The sequence below is a fragment of the Cervus elaphus genome, chromosome 20 (assembly GCF_910594005.1).
Source record: "Cervus elaphus chromosome 20, mCerEla1.1, whole genome shotgun sequence".
NCBI classification, from domain to species: Eukaryota; Metazoa; Chordata; class Mammalia; order Artiodactyla; family Cervidae; genus Cervus; species Cervus elaphus.
In genome coordinates, this window is record NC_057834.1 from 40,145,396 (window position 1) to 40,166,664 (window position 21,269).

The 21,269-nt window shown below is 47.6% G+C and overlaps 2 pseudogenes across 1 annotated transcript; one reads left to right on the plus strand and one right to left on the minus strand.

The window, feature by feature from the left end:
• Window positions 1–9,456: 9,456 nt before the first annotated feature.
• LOC122678044 lies at window positions 9,457–12,210 on the minus strand (annotated as a pseudogene).
• Window positions 12,211–14,676: 2,466 nt separating this feature from the next.
• LOC122676475 lies at window positions 14,677–20,437 on the plus strand (annotated as a pseudogene). The gene is made up of 2 exons (XR_006335593.1): window positions 14,677–14,730; window positions 18,673–20,437. The product of XR_006335593.1 is annotated as a protein SET-like (transcript).
• The last annotated feature ends 832 nt before the right edge of the window (window positions 20,438–21,269 follow it).

Sequence of the window (21,269 nt, forward strand, 5' to 3'; positions counted from 1 at the left end):
GCACTGGTAAAGAATCCACCTGCCAGTGCAGGAAATGTGGGTTTGATCCCTGAGCCAGGAAGGTCCTCTGAAGAAGGAAATGGCAACCTTTTCCAGTATTCTTGCTTGGGAAATCCCACGGACAGAGAAGCCTAGTGAGGTACAGCCCATGTGGTCACAAAGAGTCGGACACAACTGAGCATACACGTACAGCAGATACCACCTGTCCATATCTCTCTAAAGTGCTTCATCTAAGTTAACTCCTTTAACTTTCAAAACAGTTGAGGAGGCACATGCTATTACCGCCACCTCCCTTTACTGGTGAGACACTGAGGCACAGAGAAGGTAAGTCCTGCCAACCTGGGGCCAGAATTTATGCTATTAACCAGAATCCATTGGAAGTGCTTTGCAGGCAGCTGCTGGCCCCATTTCCAATCCTTCCCCAAATACCACTGCTTTTTTTATAATTTTCTTTTTTTCTGGTTATTGTGCTTTTTATTTCTCCCTGATGTTCCAAGATTCATTATTTTATTGTTCACTTTCTATTTTAAGAACTTCCTTCAGCTGCTCCTTTTGGGTAGTTCTGCTGGGGAGAAATTCTTAGTTTTTTCTTTAACTGAGAGTGTGTTGATTTCCCTCTCATTCTTTTTTTTTTTTTTTTAAACTGACTTATTTTTAATTGCAGGATATTTGCTTTACAATGTTGTGTTGGTTGCTGCCATACATCAACATGAATCGGTCACAGGTACACATATGTCTCCTCACTCTTGAGCCTCTCTCCCACCCCCTAACCCAGTTCACCCCTCCAGGTTGTCACAGAGGCCCAGGTTGAGCTCGCTGAGTCATGGCAAATTCCCACTGGCTATCTATTTCACAAGTCTGGGTCAGCTTCTTGTGGGGTCATTGCTCCTTTCTCCTGGGTCCTGATGTGCAGAATGTTTTGTTTGTTGCCTCCAAGAGTCTGTTTCCCCAGTCCTGTGTAAGTTCTGGTGGCTCTATGGTGGGGTTAATGACGACCTTCTCCAAAAGAGCTTGTGCCATACCCAGGTCGGCTGTACCCAGAGCCCCTGCCTCTGTGGCCGGCCACTGCTGACCCGTACCTCTGCAGGAGACACTCAAACACTCAAAGGCAGATCTGCCCAGGCTCTGTGGGGCTTCCTGGCATGCACACGGTTTTGTTTGAGCCCTCCGAGCATCTCTGGTGGGTATGGGGTTTGATTCTAAATGCAATTTTGCCCCTCCTACCATCTTGATGGGTCTTCTCCTTTACCCTTGGATGTGGGGTATCTTTTTTTGGTGGGATCCAACATTCTCCTGTCAATGGTTGTTCAGCAGCAAATTGTAATTTTGGAGCTCTCACAGGAGAAGATAAGCACACGTCTTTCTACTCCACCATCTCAGGCAGGGCAGTCTCTGCCTGAAATATAATAAGAGTGATTAAATTCTTTGCAGCCAAAGATGGAGAAGCTCTATACAGTCAGCAAAAACGAGACTGGGAGCTGATTGTGGCTCAGATCATGACCTCCTTATTGCCAAATTCAGACTTACATTGAGGAAAGTATGGAAAATCACTAGACCATTCAGGTTGACCTAAATCAAATCCCTTAGGATTTTACAGCGGAGGTGACAAATAAATTCAAGGGATTAGATCTGATAGAGTGCCTGAAGAACTATGGATGGAGGTTCGTGACATTGTATAGGAGGCAGTGATCAAGACCATTCCCAAGAAAAAGAAATGCAAAAAAGGCAAAATGGTTGTCTGAGGAGGCCTTACAAATAGATGACAAAAGAAGAGAAGGAAAAGGCAAAAGAGAAAGGAAAGATACACCCATTTAAATGCAAACTTCCCAAGAATAGGAGAGACAAGGAAGTCTTCCTCAGCGATCAGTGCAAAGGAATAGAGGAAAACAATAGAATGGGAAAGACTAGAGATCTCTTCAAGAAAATAAGAGATATCAAGGGAACATTTCATGCAAAGATGGGCACAATAAAGGACAGAAATGGTATGGACTTAATAGAAGCAGATTTTAAGTAGAAGTGGCAACAATACACAGAAGAACTATACAAAAAAGATCTTCATGACCCAGATAATCACGATGGTGTGATCACTCACCTAGAGCCAGACATCCTGGAATGTGAAGTCAAGTAGGCCTTAGGAAGCATCACTATGAACAAAGCTAGTGGAGGTGATGGAATTCCCATTGAGCTATTTCAAATCCTTAAAAATAATGCTGTGAAAGTGCTGCACTCAATATGCCAGCAAATTTGGAAAACTCAGCAGTGGCCCCAGGACTGGAAAAGGTCGGTTTTCATTCCAATCCTAAAGAAAGGCAATGCCAGAGAATGTTCAGATTATCGCACAATTGCACTCACCTCACAAGATAGCAAAGTACTGCTCAAAATTCTTCAAGCTAGGCTTCAACAATATGTGAATTGTGAACTTTCAGATGTTCAAGCTGGTTTTAGAAAAGGCAGAGGAACCAGAGATCAAATTGCCAACATCCACTGGATCATCAAAAAAGCAAGAGAATTTCAGGAAAACATCTACTTCTGCTTTATTGACTATGATAAAGCCTTTGACTGTGAGGATCACAACAAATTGTGGAAAATTCTTCAAGAGATGGGAATACCAGACCACCTGACCTGCCTCCTGAGAAATCTGTATACAGGTCAAGAGGCAACAGTTAGAACTGGACATGGAACAACAGATTGGTTCCAAATCAGGAAATCAGTACAACAAGGCTGTATATTGTCACCCTGCTTATTTAACTTATATGCAGAGTACATCATGTGAAATGTCAGGCTGGATGAAGCACAACCTGGAATTGAGACTGCCAGGAGAAATATCAATAATCTCAGATATGCAGATGACACCACCATTATGGCAGAAAATGAAGAGGAACTAAAGAGCTTCTTGATGAAAGTGAAAGAGGAGAGTGAAAAAGCTGGATTAAAACTCAACATTCAAAAAACTATAAGATCGTGGCATCTGGTCCCATCACTTCACAGCAAATAGATGGGGAAACAATGGAAACAGTGAGAGACTTTATGTTTTGGGGCTCCAAAATCACTGCAGATGGTGACTGCAGCCATGAAATTAAAAGATGCTCCTTGGAAGAAAAGCTATGACCAACCTAGACAGCATATTAAAAAGCAGAGACATTACTTTGCCAACAAACGTCCGTCTAGTCAAAGCTATGGTTTTTCCAGTCGTCATGTATGGATGTGAGAGTTGGACTATGAAGAAAGCTGTGCTTTATAAGCATCAGTTCAAAAGAATTGAAAAAATTGAAAGCAACAATTCTTTCGAACTGTGCTGTTGGAGAAGATTCCTGAGAGTCCCTTGGACTGCAAGGAGATCCAACAAGTCCATTCTAAAGGAGATCAGTCCTGAATATTCACTGGAAGGACTGATGTTGAAGCTGAAACTCTAATACTTTGGCCACCTGGTGGGAAGAACTGGGTTATTTCCTGATGCTGGGAAAGATTGAAGGTAGGAGGAGAAGGGGATGACAGAGGATGAGATGGTTGGATGGCATCACCGACTCGATGGACATGAGTTTGAATAAACTCCAGGAGTTGGTGATGGACAGGGAGGCCTGGCGTGCTGCAGTCCATGGGGTCGCAAAGAGTCAGACATGCCTGAGTGACTGAACTGACTGACTGATCTATTTTACATATGGTAACGTATATGTTTCAATGCTACTCTCCCAATTTGTCCACCCTATCCTTCCCCCGCTGTGTCCACAAGTCTGTTACACAGTTTTCTATCTCTGGTTACTGGATGCAGTTTGGTTTGCAGAAGGTATCTGGGAATAAAATCATTTGAAAAGCTTGTAGAGGAGGGCCTGCCTGGAGGAGGCTGGAGGGGAGGCCATGGGGAGGACACAGAGATGCTTTCAAGGACTGAAGGGCAGGTTTAGTCAGAGGATGCACATATATGTGTCCATGCTCCGTGTGTGTGTTTGTGTGTGTGTGTGTGTGTGTGTGTGTGTGTATGCTGAGGGAAAGCTGGGGGAAAAGCAGACCAGAACGCCTGCTGTTAGGGAGGCCTCTGATGCTCTTGGGGGCTTCCCTGGTGCCTCAGTGGTAAATAACCTGCCTGCCAATTCAGGAGATTCAGAAGATGTGGGTTCGAACCCTGGGTCGGGAAGATCCCCTGGAAGAGGGCATGGCAACCCACTCCAGTATTCTTGCCTGGAGAATCCCATGGAAAGAAGAGCCTGGCGGATCATTGTCCGTGGGGTCGCAAAGAGTCGGACATGACTTAGTAACTGAGCATGCATGCGTGCTGGTGCTCCTGGTGGACCCTGAGAGCTGGGAGGAGCAGCTTCAGGGGAATAGGATGGACTCCAGGGATGGGCCCTACTACAGAGAGACGTGAGAGGCATCCCCGAGGAGCATAAGGGTGCCTGGGTGGGTGCTCACTGACTATCCCAGGCTCCCCTCACTCCATGGATGGTGATTTGTAGTGCAGAGCAGGCAGAGTGAACCCAGTGAGTCAGCAGGCTGCTGTTCTGGCCCCCTCAGGTCCCGTTGGTGACTGGAGGTGACAACATCCTCCCTGCAGGATTCAGACCCCCCAGGGCTCTGAGCCCGAGCAGCAGGGATGCTCAGCAGGAGTCAGGACCACTGGGTCTGACCCTGAGTCTGCCCCTTCCCAGCTCTGTGACTTCGGCAAGCCACCCTGCCTCCTGGACCATGGTCCCTTCAGCTGTAAAATGAGATGAATACCCTAGTTGCCTTTCTGGGCCTTTGGCTAGGCAAAATGTTTCCAGTAAAGGTGGTTTTCCTCAGAAAGCACAAGTGCTTCCTCTGTAGCAGACCCTTTGGGAGTGGCCAGTGATCAGCAGGAGCATGAGAACCAGGGCTCCAGAGATCACAGAAGCCACCTCCCCACTGCCTGGGCGGTGGAGTCGTCAGAGCAGCCAGGAGGCTCCCAGGGCCTTGATGAGTCAGGGCCTGGTTTTTTGCTGTCACTCCCCTGATCACCTGTCTGTGCACACAGCCCCTGCCCTGGAGGCGGGGCTCCGGTGGAGCAGAGCCAGGCAGAGACCCTCCTCGCTCAGCCCAGAGATGGACAGGGACTCAGGATTTCTGCTGTCCTAGGAGCTGGCCTTCAGAGTCAGCAAGTCTTGGGCTTGAACCCTGGCTTTGCCATTTACCAGGAAGCACTCCTGGGAGGTTTACTAAGCCCTCAGCCTCACATCTGTAAACTGAGATACAGAGACCCATGGCGCAGGGTTTTTCTGAGGATTAAATGAGGCAATGTTCAAAGCTCTTAGCACGCCGTCTGGCATGTAGTAAACTGTTACCGAGACCAGAGCTCTTACATGATTGACAGTTGGTCTAGTGACTCACCGGATACATAATCAGACACTCTGGTTCCACCTGAAAATCCCCAAATGTCCTATTTCCTGAGGCACAGCATCCCTCTCATCTTCCCTCTGTCACCACCTGCCAGGCCAGCCCCACAGGGCTCTGAGCGGGGTCTGGGTCGGGCTGAGCCCTGAGTGTGAGTCCCCACCCAGAGCAGTGTCACGCGGGCACCTGATGGAACCAGCTCAAATCTGAGGACTGCAAAGGGATCCCCTTCACCTCGGAGCAGATCTCTCACTCCTCCATGCCGCTTGCTTCTTACAGGTTGAAGGCACAAGGCCCCAGCTTTGCTCTCTGCTCAGCCCAGGGGACTACCCCTGGGCCAGGAATCTTGGGGGGTCAGAAAGAGTCACTCCTCTTCTCCCTCTAGGCCTCAGTGTTCTTTTCTGGGCACTGAGGGGCTGGACTAGATAGACAACCTCCTACGTCCTTTTGGTGGCTCTGTGACATCCAGAAAGATTCACAAAACTCCTGGGAGAATGTCTTTGTAGATAATCAAGTGCTTAGTACTGAGTCACCCAGTCATGTCTGACTCTTTGTGATCCCATGGACTGTAGCCCCCCAAGCTCCTCTGTCCTTGGGGATTCTCCTGGCAAAAATACTGGGGTGGGTTGCCATTCCCTCCTCCAGGGGATCTTCTCAACCCAGGTCTCCAGCATTGTAGGCAGATTACCATCTGAGCCACCAGGGAAGCCAATGAATACTGGAGTGGGTAGCCTATCCCTGCTCCAAGGGATCTTCCTGACCTAGTAATTGAACTGGGGTCTCCTGCACTGCAGGCAGATTCTTTATCAGCTGAGCTACCAAGGAAGACCAGGTAACGGAGGATAGACCCAAATCTAGGATTTCCAGAGCCTTCTCTACTCCCTGCTGCCTTTTTTTCTGTTTACTCTGCAGTTTGTGGCATCCTCTAGCTTTTTGGGCTCAGGTCTCTTAAAGGTGCTCAGAGAGGAACTGGAGGGCTCATACCATACATACCTCCATGTTTGTGACATCACCATTGTCCCAGTCCTGGGACCCCCTATTCACCATTATTCTGGCCTCAGTCTGTCTTGATCTGGAGTTAGGATGGACTAGCCTTCAAATCCCAAGAGTAAATGCCCCATTACCCTCTGGGCTCCACTTGCATCCCATGACCTTGGTGAAAATTAGCCTCAACTCCAGCAGGGCGCTGGGGAGCTCCCCTGGTTGGGCCATAGAGCCTGGCTTCCCACGTGGCACTCGTGGTAAGAACCTGTCAGTGCAGGAGATGCAAGAGATGTGGGTTCATTCGCTGGGTTGGGAAGAACCCCTGGAGTAGGAAACAGGAAGTGTCAACCCACTCCAGTATTCTTGCCTGGAAAATTCCATGGACAGAGGAGCCTGGTGGGACTACAGTCCATAAGGTTGCAAAAGAGTTGGACACGACTGAGTGACAGAATGCACACACACACACAGGGGAATAATGGTGAGTGAGGGTAGTTTTGAGACTGTGGTCCCAGGGGTGTCGGACTAGGGAGAATGAATGTTGAGCATCCCAGAGCACAGGCAGGCCCTGCCTAGAACTTCCTGGTGTCCAGTGTGTGCTCTCATTACAGCTGAAGAGCCACCAGCTGGAAAGCTCAGGGCCAGGGCTCCCGCCCCATCCACCAGGGCCACCCACACCCACCCTCCTGCAGCCCACACCCACCCCGCTTATTCTCCCTCTGCCTCTGCCATCCTCCCTCCTCGCTCCAGGCCAGGTCTGTAATCGAGTTTTCCTTTGCTTGATATCTTCTCCCCACAGTAAAGAAAGAGCCAGATTTCTTTCTTTTTTTTTTTTTAAATTAAACTTTTTATTTTGTATTGGGGTATGCCCTATCAACAGGGTTTCCCAGGTGGCACTAGTGGTAAAGAACCCACCTATCAATGCAGGAGCCGTGAGAGACGTGGGTTGGATGCTTGGGTGGGGAAGATCCCCTGGAGGAGGGTATGGCAACCCACTCCAGTACTCTTGCTGCAGAATCCCAAGGACAGAGGAGCCTAGTGGGCTACAGTCCATAGCCTCGCACAGAGTTGGACGTGACTAGAGCAACTTAGCATGCGTGCATAGCCTAATGACAATGTTGTCTAGTTTCAGGTGGATAGAAGGGACTTAGCCACACATGTATATGTATCCATTCTCTGACAGTCTTCTCTCCTATCCAGGCTGCCCCTTAACATTGAGCACTGTTCCCTCTGCTATATAGTAGGTGGTCCTTGTTCGTTATCCATTCTAAATATGCAAGTGTGTACCTGTTCATCTCAAGCTCTCTAAATATCCCTTCGTTCTATCCCTCCCAACTGGCAATCATAAGTTGGTTCTCTAAGTCTGTGAGTTTGTTAGAGCCAGATTTCTTAGAAGAGTTCTTTCAGAAAGAAGACAAGATCAAGATGAGAAGATCAGCTTTCCCGAGTTTCTCTCTAGTGATGCTGCAGTTGCCATCGATTTACAAAGCCAGTCCCATGGCTAGAAGCCCTGTATTGAGGGTCAGAGATTAGCCAGGCCCAGCTCAGCCAAGAGGTCTCAGTGAAGACCTCTCAGGAGTCAATAAACTGTTGCCTGCTTTGTTCTGATTACTAGTGTTATTTTTTTTAATCACTTTTATTAGTGCTATTTCCTTATTTTTTAAAAATTAATTTATTTTAATAAATAAATTTACAATATTGTAGTGGTTTTTGCCATACATTGACATGAATCAGCCTATTTTTTTATTTTTCACTGGTTATGAATGTCGGCAGAAGAGTCTGCCAAGGATGTTCCTGAAGCAGAGAGGAGGTATGGTCTGGAAATTGAAGTGCTCACGGAATGGTGTCAAGGAAGCTGAGCAGCACCCACAGGGACAATAACTTATCCTGCATGCCACCTGCTGGCGGGAGGGCAGAAGGATGTGGAGACGGCTGCCTGATTCATCCACGAAGAAGGTTTGCCTGATTAAGAGGTTAGTGGGAGGCTGTGTGGGCTGGGGGGTGGGGAGTGATAGGGCCAGAAGAGGTGACCTCAAGGAGGGGATGCTGGCTGAATCTGCAGGGCACACGGTCTGCAAGTGGCACTGGGGAGGGAGCCAAGCGCTGACTCTGCCTCTTGGCGCCCTGGAGATGCTCTGAGGAGTGCCAGTGATCTGTTTAGGAAGCCCCTGTGTTGCGCTAGTTTCTAAATCCTCAGCCCCTAGCACCTTGCCTGGCTTCCAAGGGCCAATGGGTAATGACATGCCCCCTCCCGAGGCAGACGGGGGAGACGGGAATGTACATGCTCGGCACAGCGCCCCTTCTCCGCCCTGAGTGGCTTCTCCACTGTGCTCCTTCTGCAGTCCTGTCTCCTCACTTGACCCCTGTAGGATGTCTGGACGCCTGGACTAGCTAGACCTCCTCTGCCTGGAGCGTCCATCACCATGTGCTTTCCCCAAACACCCAGCTCCTGGCTTGTAGCAAACATTTACTGAGAACCAGCTCAGCGAACAGGCTGACTCCCACTCCCATAGGGTCACTCACACAGGCGAAAACACACCAGTGCATGCACGGGGCCAGGACACAGCCCAGGGACCCCGGGCCACGGGACAGGAGATTCAACCCTCTGGTACCGCTGCGCCTCCTGTTCACAGTGACAAACGGCCCTGCGTCCTCAGACTCCCCCGTCCAGCAAGGAAACCCTTCTAAAGCGGTGCCGGTCTCCACTAGGCCCTCGGGAAAATGTCGGGGCATGAGGCCCAGTGTGGAGATACTGGCTTCTGCTTACTGCAGTTTCTTGGTCACCAGATGCTGAGCCCTGCCTTCAAAAGGAAAAGCATGTCTGGGGCCTGCTGGAATACTTTATCCTGGTCTCCATCTCTGGGACCCCAAATGTTGGCTACATTTATTAGGGAGCAGGGACAGAGGTGACAAGAGGCCCTGCAGAGAAAAATGCTCATTGATGCTGGAGGCCACGAGAGGGCGCACTGCTATCACGGTCTCGGTCCATCCCACCTGGTGGAAATTCCAGAAAATATTCACCAAGGAGTAGCAGTTTTGACAACATAGGCGCCCCCGTAAAGAAAGGACATAAGTCAGAATCTGGGGGGACAACACTTTCTTGTTTCTCGGGTTGTCGGGAGGCCTCTGGGCTCACTGATTTCTCACAGAACAGAGCTCCACTCCGTGGCTGTGGTTGTGGCTGTGTGGTGGTGGCTATGTCCGCCAGCAAGGACAGGAACTCAGAAAAGTCAATCTTCTGGTCCTTATTCTTGTCCTTTTCCTCAAAGATATTGGACAAGTAATCTCTGCCCCTTTGCTCCTGTGGGAAAAAGACACCAAACCAGGCAAATTCAGCTCCACAAAAGTGATGAGCTGGGAGAAGAGGAAGAAGTAGAGACAGAGAAATGAGGACCCAGCGCAGCACAGAGGTGTCTGGTGTGGCTCTGAGGAGGGGAGGTATGGGATGAGGTGGGGATGCTGACGTTGCCCAGCAGTTCAATGGAGAGTCCTTCCCCAAGTGTGAACTTGGATGAAAGCCTCACATGGTGAGCAGGCTCTGCCCAGAGCTGTGCTGATCAGTGTGCTGGTGGAGGGGTCTCCAGCCCAGGACTACCTCCCCCCCAACCCCCTGCAGGTGACCACCTACCTAGGTTCTGCTCAGGGACTCAAAATAAGCCCTACCCTTGTCTGCTTCATGCCAACCCCCTCTTCTTTTGACCTATGAGATCTTACTTGCTCTGAGTTCCCTCTTCTTGCTTACGCTAGCAATGTCTTCTTTTTGAAATCAGTTCAGTTCATCGACTTGTCCAGTTAAATCAGGTCGGTGGATGAGTTCTTTGTTGTATAAAATGGTCTTAAGTTCTGTCAGTGATGGAATTTCTGTCACCTTCCCTCTGATCTCAAGACCCTAGGGGAGGCTCAGGGTCTGAGCAGAAGAGTTTGAGTCTCATACAGAAGATGAGACAGGTGAGAGGGGACCCATCCACTGCCCTCTGGTTGTAGCACTTTTTGATAACTTATCATCAACTACTTATATCCACACATTTTCCTAGTTTGCCACATACATCATCTCTTTACACCCTGATATAGGACAGGATAGGGAGTTCTATGATGCACTTTTGCAGATGAGAATGTGAGGATCAGAGAATGAGATTGACTGGTCCAAAGCCACCCAGGAAAGGATCCTCAGTCATGCCAGGACCCAGTCACCATGGGGGACCAGATCCCCACTCACACAGGCACTGAGGAAGTTGGGGAAATTCTCCTTCAGCAGCTGCAGCAGGGGCTCCTTCTTGATGGTGTCATTGCTTCCCGAGTATGTGTGAAACAGCTTGATCAAGGCTGTAATGGCCTGCTCAAGCTGAGAGCTGCTCATCTTGGCTTCAAATAAGCTGCCGGAAGAGGAGTCAGTGACCCTTTGTATCCTCCCCCTAGGGGTGGGTCCCCAAGTTAGGACACCTGGACGGGGACCGAGCGGCCAGTGAAGCGAGGCTCAGATGGAGCAGAAGAAACTGTGCTTCTCCACTTGGTGGGGGGAGTGGCCGAGGAGCAGGAGGGTGTGACCGACCGAGTGTGGGACCTGGGGCCCCACAGCTCAGGGTGTGAGTAGGTGAAGGAGATCAGCAGACTCCACTGTGGTGAGGACCACAGCGTGTGGAAGCAGAGACGGGGGGTCAGCCCCAGTGAGAAGACTGAGTCTGAGGTGGGACCCAGCAACCAGAGCCTTTGGGTGACCCCACACCCCAAACAGCAGCAAATCCATCTCATCCAGGTTCAGCGTCAGGGTCAGAGTCACGGGGACGGAACACTGTCATCTCTGCTGTGGTCTGAGCCTCCTGGGCTGCTTCAGGAAGACCCCCTCGAGGCCACCCCTCCTCCAAGACCATAAACAAGCTCTGCATGAGATGGGCAGAAACACAGCCCTGTCCTGAGCCCTGGTAGGGGTCTTCCTGGACCATCGCTGAGAGAAAAAGAGGGACTGGGGACCAGAGTCAGCCTGGGGTTTGGAATGAACAGAAATAGATGCCCCAGTTCTAGGCTATTGGGTGGAATGTGGGAGATGGGGGTCCTTCTGATTTTCTGTTATTGGGCACTATCTGCATCTCCAAGGCTTGGCCTCATTAAAATAGAGAGAACGTCTGACTTCGCTAAGCAGGTTCTTCCCCAGCAGTCAGAGGTCTGGGCTGCCGTGGACCCCAACCAGAGAAACTGGACAGAGCAGCCCTCCCATCCCAGACTTTCCTAAGCAGCCAGGAGATGACCCTGTGTCACGCGTGCCAGTATCTAAGACAAACCCCACTGCCTTCTGATGTAGGAGAAGGATCCCCCTGTGCTGTCCGCAAGAGGACCCACCCAAGGCCTTCTGTCAGCGTGGCCGAGGGCAGAGCCGAGCCCTGTGTGTGGACGACCCCTGAGCCTTTTCCTGCTGGGGGGGGGGGTGGGGGGAAGCGCTGGTTGATCAGTCTTTCACCCAGGTAGGGGCAGGATGTCTCACCAAAGTCATGGTGAGCGGGGGTCCAGGCCTGGGGTTGAGGCTTTGGCTGGGGCTCCCGCTCTCCTCAAGGGTGGGGTCGTTGGGTCTTTTGACCTGATAAGCAGGTGAGTCCAGAGAAGGAAGAAAGCAAGAGGAGGGGGAGGGTCCTCAGCTCCCACTGGGCACGTGTCCACCAGAGCATCACCGAGGAGCCAGTGGAGAAGCAGGGAGTGTTGGCCATCTTGCCACACAGATGGGGCCTCAGCAGGGGTGAAGGCACACAGCCCTGTGGGCAGAGTCGGGACTGGACCACAGGCTGCCACTTCCCCTCCCAGAGCTGCTTCCCGGCTCCTCCTAGAAAAGGGAGACAGGCCGGAGCAGACTTACCAGATCAGAGGAGATGTCACCAAGGAGGAGGATGAGTGAGGTGTGTGCTGGACAGAGAGACTGGTCCCTTAAAAGGTTTAGCCGGCATCCAACCTGGACTGGTGATCTATTTCACACTTAATAATATACATGTTTCAATGCTGTTCTCTCAGATCATCCCACCCTCGCCTTCTCCCACAGAGTCCAAAAGTCTGTTCTATACGTCTGTGTCTCTTTTTCTGTCTTGCATGTAGGGTTATCGTTACCATCTTTCTAAATTCCATATATATATGTGTTAGTATACTGTATTGGTATTTATCTTTCTGGCTTACTTCACTCTGTATTATGGGCTCCAGTTTTATCCATCTCATTAGAACTGATTCAAATGTATTCTTTTTAATGGCTGAGTAATATTCCATTGTGTATCGGGGCTGGTGCACTGGTATGGCCCAGAGGGATGGGATGGGGAAGGAGGTGGGAGGGGGGTTCAGGATGGGGAACACATGTAAATCCATGGCTGATTCATGTCAATGTATGGCAAAAACCACTACAATATTGTAAAGTAATTAGCCTCCAACTAATAAAAATAACTGGGGAAAAAAAAAAAGGCTTGGCCGGGCTCTTCCTGGGGCTGGGAGCCCTGCGGCTCTGTTCGCTCTCTGCTTCCTGGAGCATTGCCCCACTCAGGAGGGTGGGCCACACCCAGGAGGGTGTGCTCCGCCTTTCCCGGCAGAACCCCAGGACACTGGGTCTTGTAACTCCCAACGGATCTTTTGTAGATCCTTCTTGGTCCCCTGCTTGACCTGGGGCTGGGCAGCTGGTGGAAAGTATTGCAACAGGACTGGGAAAGAGTAGAGAAAACTGGGTTTCTGGACCTAAAGTGGATGGAATTTTGAACTCTGAAGGCTGCATGGTCTCCATTTTTATTTATTCAGTCCTTCTACAAACTCGGTGTCACAACAATAACCATCACCACCACTTACTGAGAACTTAAGGTGTGTCGGGGCTCAACATACCTACCCGTTCTTGCTCTATCTTTAGTCCTCACCAACTAGGCGCTACATCTGTTGTCTCCATGTAAGAGTGGAAAATACGTGCATCAGGATTTCAAGTAAACTAAGACTGCACAGCTAGTAGATAGCAGTCAGGATCAGATCCCAGAAAAGTCTGGTTCAAATTCTTTGTCTTAATCCTTTAACTAGACTTCTTGTACCACATCAGGCCCTTCCTTCTGGGACTCACAGTCCAGAGAAGTGAAGTAGGTCACCTCACTGCCATCTTCATAGCTGGTCCTCACTGGATCCTGGGAGGGAGACAGATGTCAGGACCCACAGTGACATATGAGGGAACACAGAGAGCACAGTGGGCTCAGCCTAGTCACCTGCTGCTGAGGGAACACTCAGGGTCAGAACCCTGAGTCCTGAGTTCTCCTCACTCTTGAATTCCCCTCGCAGCTCCTGGGGCGCCTGGACCACTCAGACCTCACTGTCTGGGTCCAGTGGTGGTGATAGCCATGGAATGATCCTGGGGGCTACAACTTGGGCAAAGTTTCCTCCCGGCCCCTGATGCTGAATTCCTACACATCTTCCATGACCTTTCACCTTTCTCCATGCAAAACAATCTCTTGGGAGTTGGCAGGCAAGCCCCGGGCTCTGCTGTGTCCAAACCTGCTGTTGAAATGCTACGTGTGGGAACAAGATGGGGTAGTCAGCGGAGCCCCTCTAGGCTGGGTGAGGAAAGGGGCTGATGAATCACTGATACTGATCGTTTCCCTGTTCCCTCTTCTTGAATTTCCTCATATGACACAAGAGTGTCCTGGTTCATCTGGTGAGTAGTCCTCAGGCTCCTTTGGGCCTCTGTTGAGCTGGTCTGCTGTTTTTGGACCCATCTCATTCACCCAAGTAGCTTCCCACCAAGTAGGAGAGGTCATAGCAGGGAATGGAGACCCCAAATGGGTGGTCAATGTCTGGGACCTCTTGGGGGTTTCTCCATGGAGGCAGCACAGTCCGGGCTTCCTAAAAGATCCCACTTTGGTGGCAGAAGAAAACAAAAAACAGCTTGTTATGTTTCTTGTTTGTCTATTTGTTTATTTATACTTATGTATTATTTATATTTTGAGTGCAGACTCTGTTCTGGATGTGCTTTTAGGGGGAGCAGAGAGAGAAAGATATTGCAGGTGTGGATGGTACTTGAGTGTTGCTCCATCTCCTGGGGGCACGCGAGTAACCCAGTCTACCCTGTGCTGCGGATATAGAGTGCGGTGGTGGTGGGAGCGGGGAGAGGGTGGAAGGCCCTGGCCCCAGACCTCAGAGGCCCCAGACCTCCTGCAGTTCAGTGGTACTTCCCACGGGAGGCCTCCAGGCAGAGTCATGATCCCCATGTCCTTGTGCATGTTGATTGGTTTATCACACTGTTCCCTGGCTGCACTTGCTGAGGTCTGGTCCACATCTCACTCTCATTGGCCCCAATGCCCAGAGCTAGGTGAGAACTCCATGGACACTGGTTGAACCGGCAAGTGAGGTATCGTCAGAATGCTTCAGGGGAAGACTGTTGGAATTCTGAGAGTGGGAGAAATCACTTGTCAGGTGGGGGCATCAGGGACGGCTTGGTTGGGGGCATCCTTTGAATAGCCTTGGAGCATTGCCAGCAGCCGACACACTTTGGGGAGGTGGCAGTGAGATGGTGATCAGAGATAGGCCCTTGCTCTGTCTGTGGTCATTAGGGCTGTGCTGAGCATTGACCTGGGCTTCCAGCAGCAGTTAGGGGAGGGGCAAGAAAGGAGGGAGTGTGGGTGGGGCACTCACTGGAGGGTTCAGGGCACAATGCTCCTTCTCAGTTATCGCCCTGGAGAATGGAGACTTTAATGCAGCCCAGAGCCTGTGCTCCTCTCCTGAAAAGCTCTCCAGATCTTGACTGGAATGGGTATGTAGGGGGGATTTACTGTTATTAATTCTGTGACCCTGAGAACCAAAGGAATTAGCTTTCTCTTAGATTACCTATGCAGAGAGTTTTGAGAGGTGACCCTAGGGTTACTTCTGCTCAAATTTGGGACATTGTGGAGAATCCACTCAAATTTGAGATCATTCCTGATCTCCTTCCCAGTCTCATCAGGGTAAGGTTGGTGCATCTAGGCTGAAGCTGGAGAGTGGAAGGAAGTGGTGGGGTCCATTCCCAGAAGGCTCCCTGAGATTCTCATCTACAGACAGCACTGTTCCTATTCTGGTGGTGCCAATCATAGACCCAGTGGGAGATTCCTGCCCTGAGTGGGGAAATTTGATTTTCTATTTCTTTAGCTTCTGCTTGGTGGTGCTACTGAGGACTTGTCACATACAGTTGTCACATGAGGTTTCTCCAGGGTTGCTGGGATGTCTTTGCTGGTTTCCATGTGAGCACCAATCAGCAAATTTTAATTTTTGCAGCTGTGTCTTCTGGTAGTGAAAGCTTCTGAATTTATCTATACTCTAATTTATATTCTTCTTATTTATTTATACTCTAATCTCTTCATGGACCTAACAGAAGCCGAAGATATTAAGAAGAGGTGGCAAGAATACACAGAAGAACTGTACAAAAAAGATCTTCACCACCCAGATAATTACAATGGTGTGATCACTCACCTAGAGCCAGACAACCTGGAATGTGAAGTCAAGTGGGCCTTAGGAAGTATCACTATGAACAAAGCTAGTGGAGGTGATGGAATTTCAGTTGAGTTATTTCAAATCCTAAAAGATGATGCTGTGAAAGTGCTGCATCAATATGTCAGCAAATTTGAAAAACTCAGCAGTGGCCCACGGGACTGGAAAAGGTCAGTTTTCATTCCATTCCCAAAGAAAGGCAATGCCAAACAATGCTCAAACTACCACACAATTGCACTCATCTCACATGCTAGCAAAGTAATGCTCAAAATTCTCCAAGCCAGGCTTCAGCAATACGTGAACCGTGAACTTCCAGATGTTCAAGCTGGTTTTAGAAAAGGCAGAGGAACCAGAGGTCAAATTGCCAACATTTGCTGGATCATCAAAAAAGCAAGAGAGTTCCAGAAAAACATCTATTTCTGCTTTACTGACTATGCCAAAGCCTTTGACTGTGTGGATCACAATAATGTGTGGAAAATTCTTCAAGAGATGGAAATACCAGACCACCTGATCTGCCTCTTGAGAAACCTGTATGCAGGCCAGAAAGCAATAGTTAGTACTGAACATGGAACAACAGACTGGTTCCAAATGGGAAAAGGAGTGCGTCAAGGCTGTATATTGTCACCCTGCTTATGTAACTTATATGCAGAGTACATTATGAGAAACCCTGGGCTGGATGAAGCACAAGCTGGAATCAAGATTGCTGGGAGAAATATCAATAACCTCATATATGCAGATGACACCACCCTTATGGCAGAAAGTGAAGAAGAACTAAAGTGCCTCTTGAGAAAGTGAAAGAGGAGAGTTAAAAAGTTGGCTTAAAGCTCAACATTCAGAAAACTAAGATTGTGGCATCCAGTCCCATCACTTCATAGCAAATAGATGGGGAAACAGTGGAAACAGTGGCAGACTTTATTTTTTTGGGCTCCAAAATCACTGCAGATGGTGACTGCAGCCATGAAATTAAAAGATGCTTATCCCTTGGAAGAAAAGTTATGACCAACCTAGATAGCATATTAAAAAGCAGAGACGTTACTTTGCCAACAGAGGTCCATCTAGTCAAGCCTATAGTTTTTCCAGTAGTCATGTATGGATGTGAGAGTTGGACTATAAAGAAAGCTGAGCGCAGAAGAATTGATGCTTTTGAACTGTGGTGTTGGAGAAGACTCTTGAGAGTCCCTTGGGCTGCAAGGAGATCCAACCAGTCCATCCTAAAGGAAATCGGTCCTGGGTGTTCATTGGAAGGATGGATGTTGAGGCTGAAACTCCAATATTTTGGCTATCTGATGCGAAGAGCTGACTCATGTGAAAAGACCCTGAAGTTGGGAAAGATTGAGGGCAGGAGGAGAAGGGGACGACAGAGGATGAGATGGTTGGATGGCATCACTGACTCAATGTACATGAGTTTGAGTGAACTCTGGGAGTTGGTGATGGACAGGGAGGCCTGGCGAGCTGCGATTCACGGGGTCGCAAAGAGTCAGACACGACTGAGCGACTGAACTGAACTGAGTCTTTTACCGATGCCTACCCCCGAGCTTTGCATGAAATCATGTTTTGGGGATAGAAGCAGAACAGTGGAACTTCCATGCCCTCTCTGGGTATGCCCCACTCCTGTACCTCCTGGAAGCCCTCTGAACCCTTTACTTTGGGGATTTTATGGAATCTTCATCACTTGGGATGATGGATCATTAACTCCATTTTCAGTACTTCTCTCTTCTTAAGAGAATGAGGGAAGAATGGAAAATTTCAAGCTTCTAATCATGGCTTGGTCGTTTTGATGACCAACCCTCAATCAGCAGCCCACCCAGAGTCACTTCTTTAAAGCAAAACACACTCTTATCACCCAGGAAAGTACAAGGGTTTCAAGAGCCCTGTGTCAGGAGTCAGGGTCAAAGTATTAGAACAAAAGATGTTTCTAATGCAAGGGTTTCAGGAGCTCTGTGCCAGAAACAGGGGGCAGAGACCAATGTATACTTTCTATTATCTCTCAGCTCTAATGAACACAGACTTCTGAATTATTCACTCTGGGGGACAGGGCTGGGGTGGCATTGGATAGAGTAAAAGCTGATTGGTTCTGTCTAATTGGTTGCATTTCTTAACACCAATAATGAAATATCAGAAAAGAAATGCAAAAAAAAAAAAAAAAAAGAAAAAAAACCTTTAAAAATTGCAACACTGAAAATAAAATACTTAGGACTAAACCTCACCAAGGAAGTGAGACTTAAATGCTGAGAACTATAAAACATTAATAAAGGAAACTGAAGGTGACTCAAAGAAATGGAATTATATCCCATGCTCTTGGATTGAAAGAATTAATATTGTTAAAATGGCCTTAAAAGCTTTTGCACAGCAAGGGAAACCATAAACAAGTGAAAGACAACCCTCAGGATGGGAGAAAATATTTACAAATGAAGCAACTGATGAGGGATTAATCTCCAAAATATACAAACAACTCATGTATCTCAATATCAAAAAAACAAACAACTTAATGGAAAAAAATGGGTGAAAGATCTAAATAGACATTTCTTTGAAGAAGACATAAAGACAGCCAACAAACACATGAGAAGATGCTCAACATTACTAACAGTGAGACGCAAATCAAAACTACAAAGAGGTATCACCTTACACTGGTCAGAATGGCTGCCATAAAAAAATCTACAAACAACAAATCCTGGAGAGGATGTGGAGAAAAGGGAACCCTCCTGTACTGTTGGTGGGACTGTAAATTGGTACAGCCACTCTGGAGAACAATATGGAGGTGCCTCAAAAAACTAAAAATGAATGATCGTATGACTCAGCAATCCCACTCCTGGGCATATACCTGGAGAAAGTAATAATTCAAAAGGATACACGCGAGTTCTCTGAGCTTGCAGTTCCTCTTTCTTCTCCTGGGAGGGTTCTTGGCTTTTTTTCCCCAGCGTGGCCCCCAAACACCAGTCTTCTCTTCCACCCCAAGCGAAGAACCTGAAGAAAGCCAGGCCTACTCCTGCCTCCAGGCCAGACGAGGCATCTGCTTCTTCAAATTTGCCGAAGGAAGAAAAAGAACAGCAAGAAGCAATTGAATATATTGATGAAGTACAGAATGAAATAGACAGACTTAATGAACAAGCCAGTGAGGAGATTTTGAAAGTAGAACAGAAATATAACAAACTCTGCCAACCATTTTTTCAGAAGAGGTCAGAATTGATCGCCAAAATCCTCAATTTTTGGGTAACATTTGTTAACCATCTACAAGTGTCTGCACTGCTTGGGGAGGAGGATGAAGAGGCGCTGCATTATTTGACAAGAGTTGAAGAGACAGAATTTGAAGACATTAAATCAGGTTACAGAATAGATTTTTATTTTGATGAAAACCCTTACTTCGAAAATAAAATTCTCTCCAAAGAATTTCATCTGAATGAGAGTGGTGACCCATCTTCAAAGTCCACTGAAATCAAATGGAAATCTGGAAAGGATTTGATGAAATGATCAAGTCAAACACAGAATAAAGCCAGCAGGAAGAGACAGCATGAGGAACCAGAAAGTTTCTTCACCTGGTTTACTGATCATTCTGATGCAGGTGCAGATGAATTAGGAGAGGTCATCAAAGATGATATTTGGCCAAATCCGTTACAGTACTACTTGGTTCCTGACATGGATGACGAGAAAGGGGAAGGAGAAGAGGATGACGACGATGATGAAGAAGAGGAAGGATTGGAAGATATTGATGAAGAAGGGGATGAGGATGAAGGTGAAGAAGATTAAGATGATGATGAGGGGGAGGAAGGAGAAGAAGATGAAGGAGAAGATGACTAATGGAACACTGATGGATTCCAACCTTTTTAAATTTTCTCCAGTCCCTGGGAGCAAGTTGCAGTCTTCTTTTTTTTTTCCTCCTCTTGTGCTCAGTCGCCCTGTTTTTGAGGTCTCTTTTCTCCTTTATACCATGGTTCACAACTTATTTGGGGAGGGGGGAAATATCTTGAGCAGAATTCAGTGGAAAAAGAATCTCTACCCCTTTCTGTTTCAAATTCATTTTTATCCCTTCCTGTCTCAACAAAAACTATGGAATCAACACCACCATGCTCTGTGGGAAAAAAAGAAAAACCTTCTGCTCCCTTAGCTCTGCTGGAAGCTGGAGGGTGCTAGGCCCCTGTGTAGTAGTGCATAGAATTCTAGCTTTTTTCCTCCTTTCTCTGTATATTGGGCTCAGAGATTACACTGTGTCTCTATGTGAATATGGACAGTTAGCATTTACCAACATGTATCTGTCTACTTTCTCTTGTTTAAAAAAAGAAAAAAAAAACTTTAAAAAATGGGGTTATAGAAGGTCAGCAAAGGGTGGGTTTGAGATGTTGGGTGGGTTAAGTGGACATTTTGACAACATGGCTTCTCCTTTGGCATGTTTAATTGTGATGTTTAACGGACATCCTTGCAGTTTAAGATGACACTTTTAAAATAAAATTCTCTCCTAATGATGACTTGAGCCCTACCACTCGATGGGAGAATCAGCAGAACCTGTAGGATCTTATTTGCAATTGACATTCTCTATTGTAATTTTGTTCCTGTTTATTTTTAAATTTTTCTTTTTGTTTCACTGGAAAGGAAAGATGATGCTCAGTTTTAAACGTTAAAAGTGTACAAGTTGCTTTGTTACAATAAAACTAAATGTGTACACAAAGAAAAACAAACAAACAAACAAAAAACAAAAACAAAAGGATACATGCACCACAATGTTCATTGCAGCATGATTTACAACAGTTAGGACTGGAAGCAATCTAAATGTCCATCAACAGAGGAGTGGGTAAAGAAGATTTGGTATGTATAATAGAATACTACTCACCCATTTAAAGGAATGAATTGGTGCCATTTGCAGAGACACGGATAGACCTAGAGCCTATTATACAGAGTGAAGTAAGTCAGAAACAGAAAAACAAATATCATATAATAATATCACATATATGGAATCTAGAAAAACGGTATAGACAAACTATTCACAAAGCAGAAATAGAGAGACAGATGTAGAAAACAAACTTATGGATATCAAAGTGGTAAGGAGGGGAGGTGAAATATATTGGGAAATTGGGATTAACATATATACACTACTATGTGTAAAATGTTGAGTTTCAAGCCAGCTTTTCACTCTCCTCTTTCACCCTCATCAAGAGGTTCTTTAGTTCCTCTTCACTTTCTGCCATTAGAGTGGTATCATCTGCATTTCTGAGGTTGTTGGTATTTTCCTGGCAATCTCGATTCCAGCCTGTGATTCATCCAGCCTGGCATTTTGCATAATGTACTCTGTGCTGTGCTTAGTCACTCAGTTGTGTCTGACTCTTTGTGACCCCATTGACTGTAGCCTGCCAGGCTCCTCTGTCCATGGGGATTCTCGAGGCAAGAACACTGGAGTAGTTTGCCATGCCTTCCTCCAGGGGATCTTCAACCCTGAGATCGAACCTAGGTTTCCTACACTGCAGGCATATTCTTTACCGTCTGAGCCACCGGGGAAGCCCAAG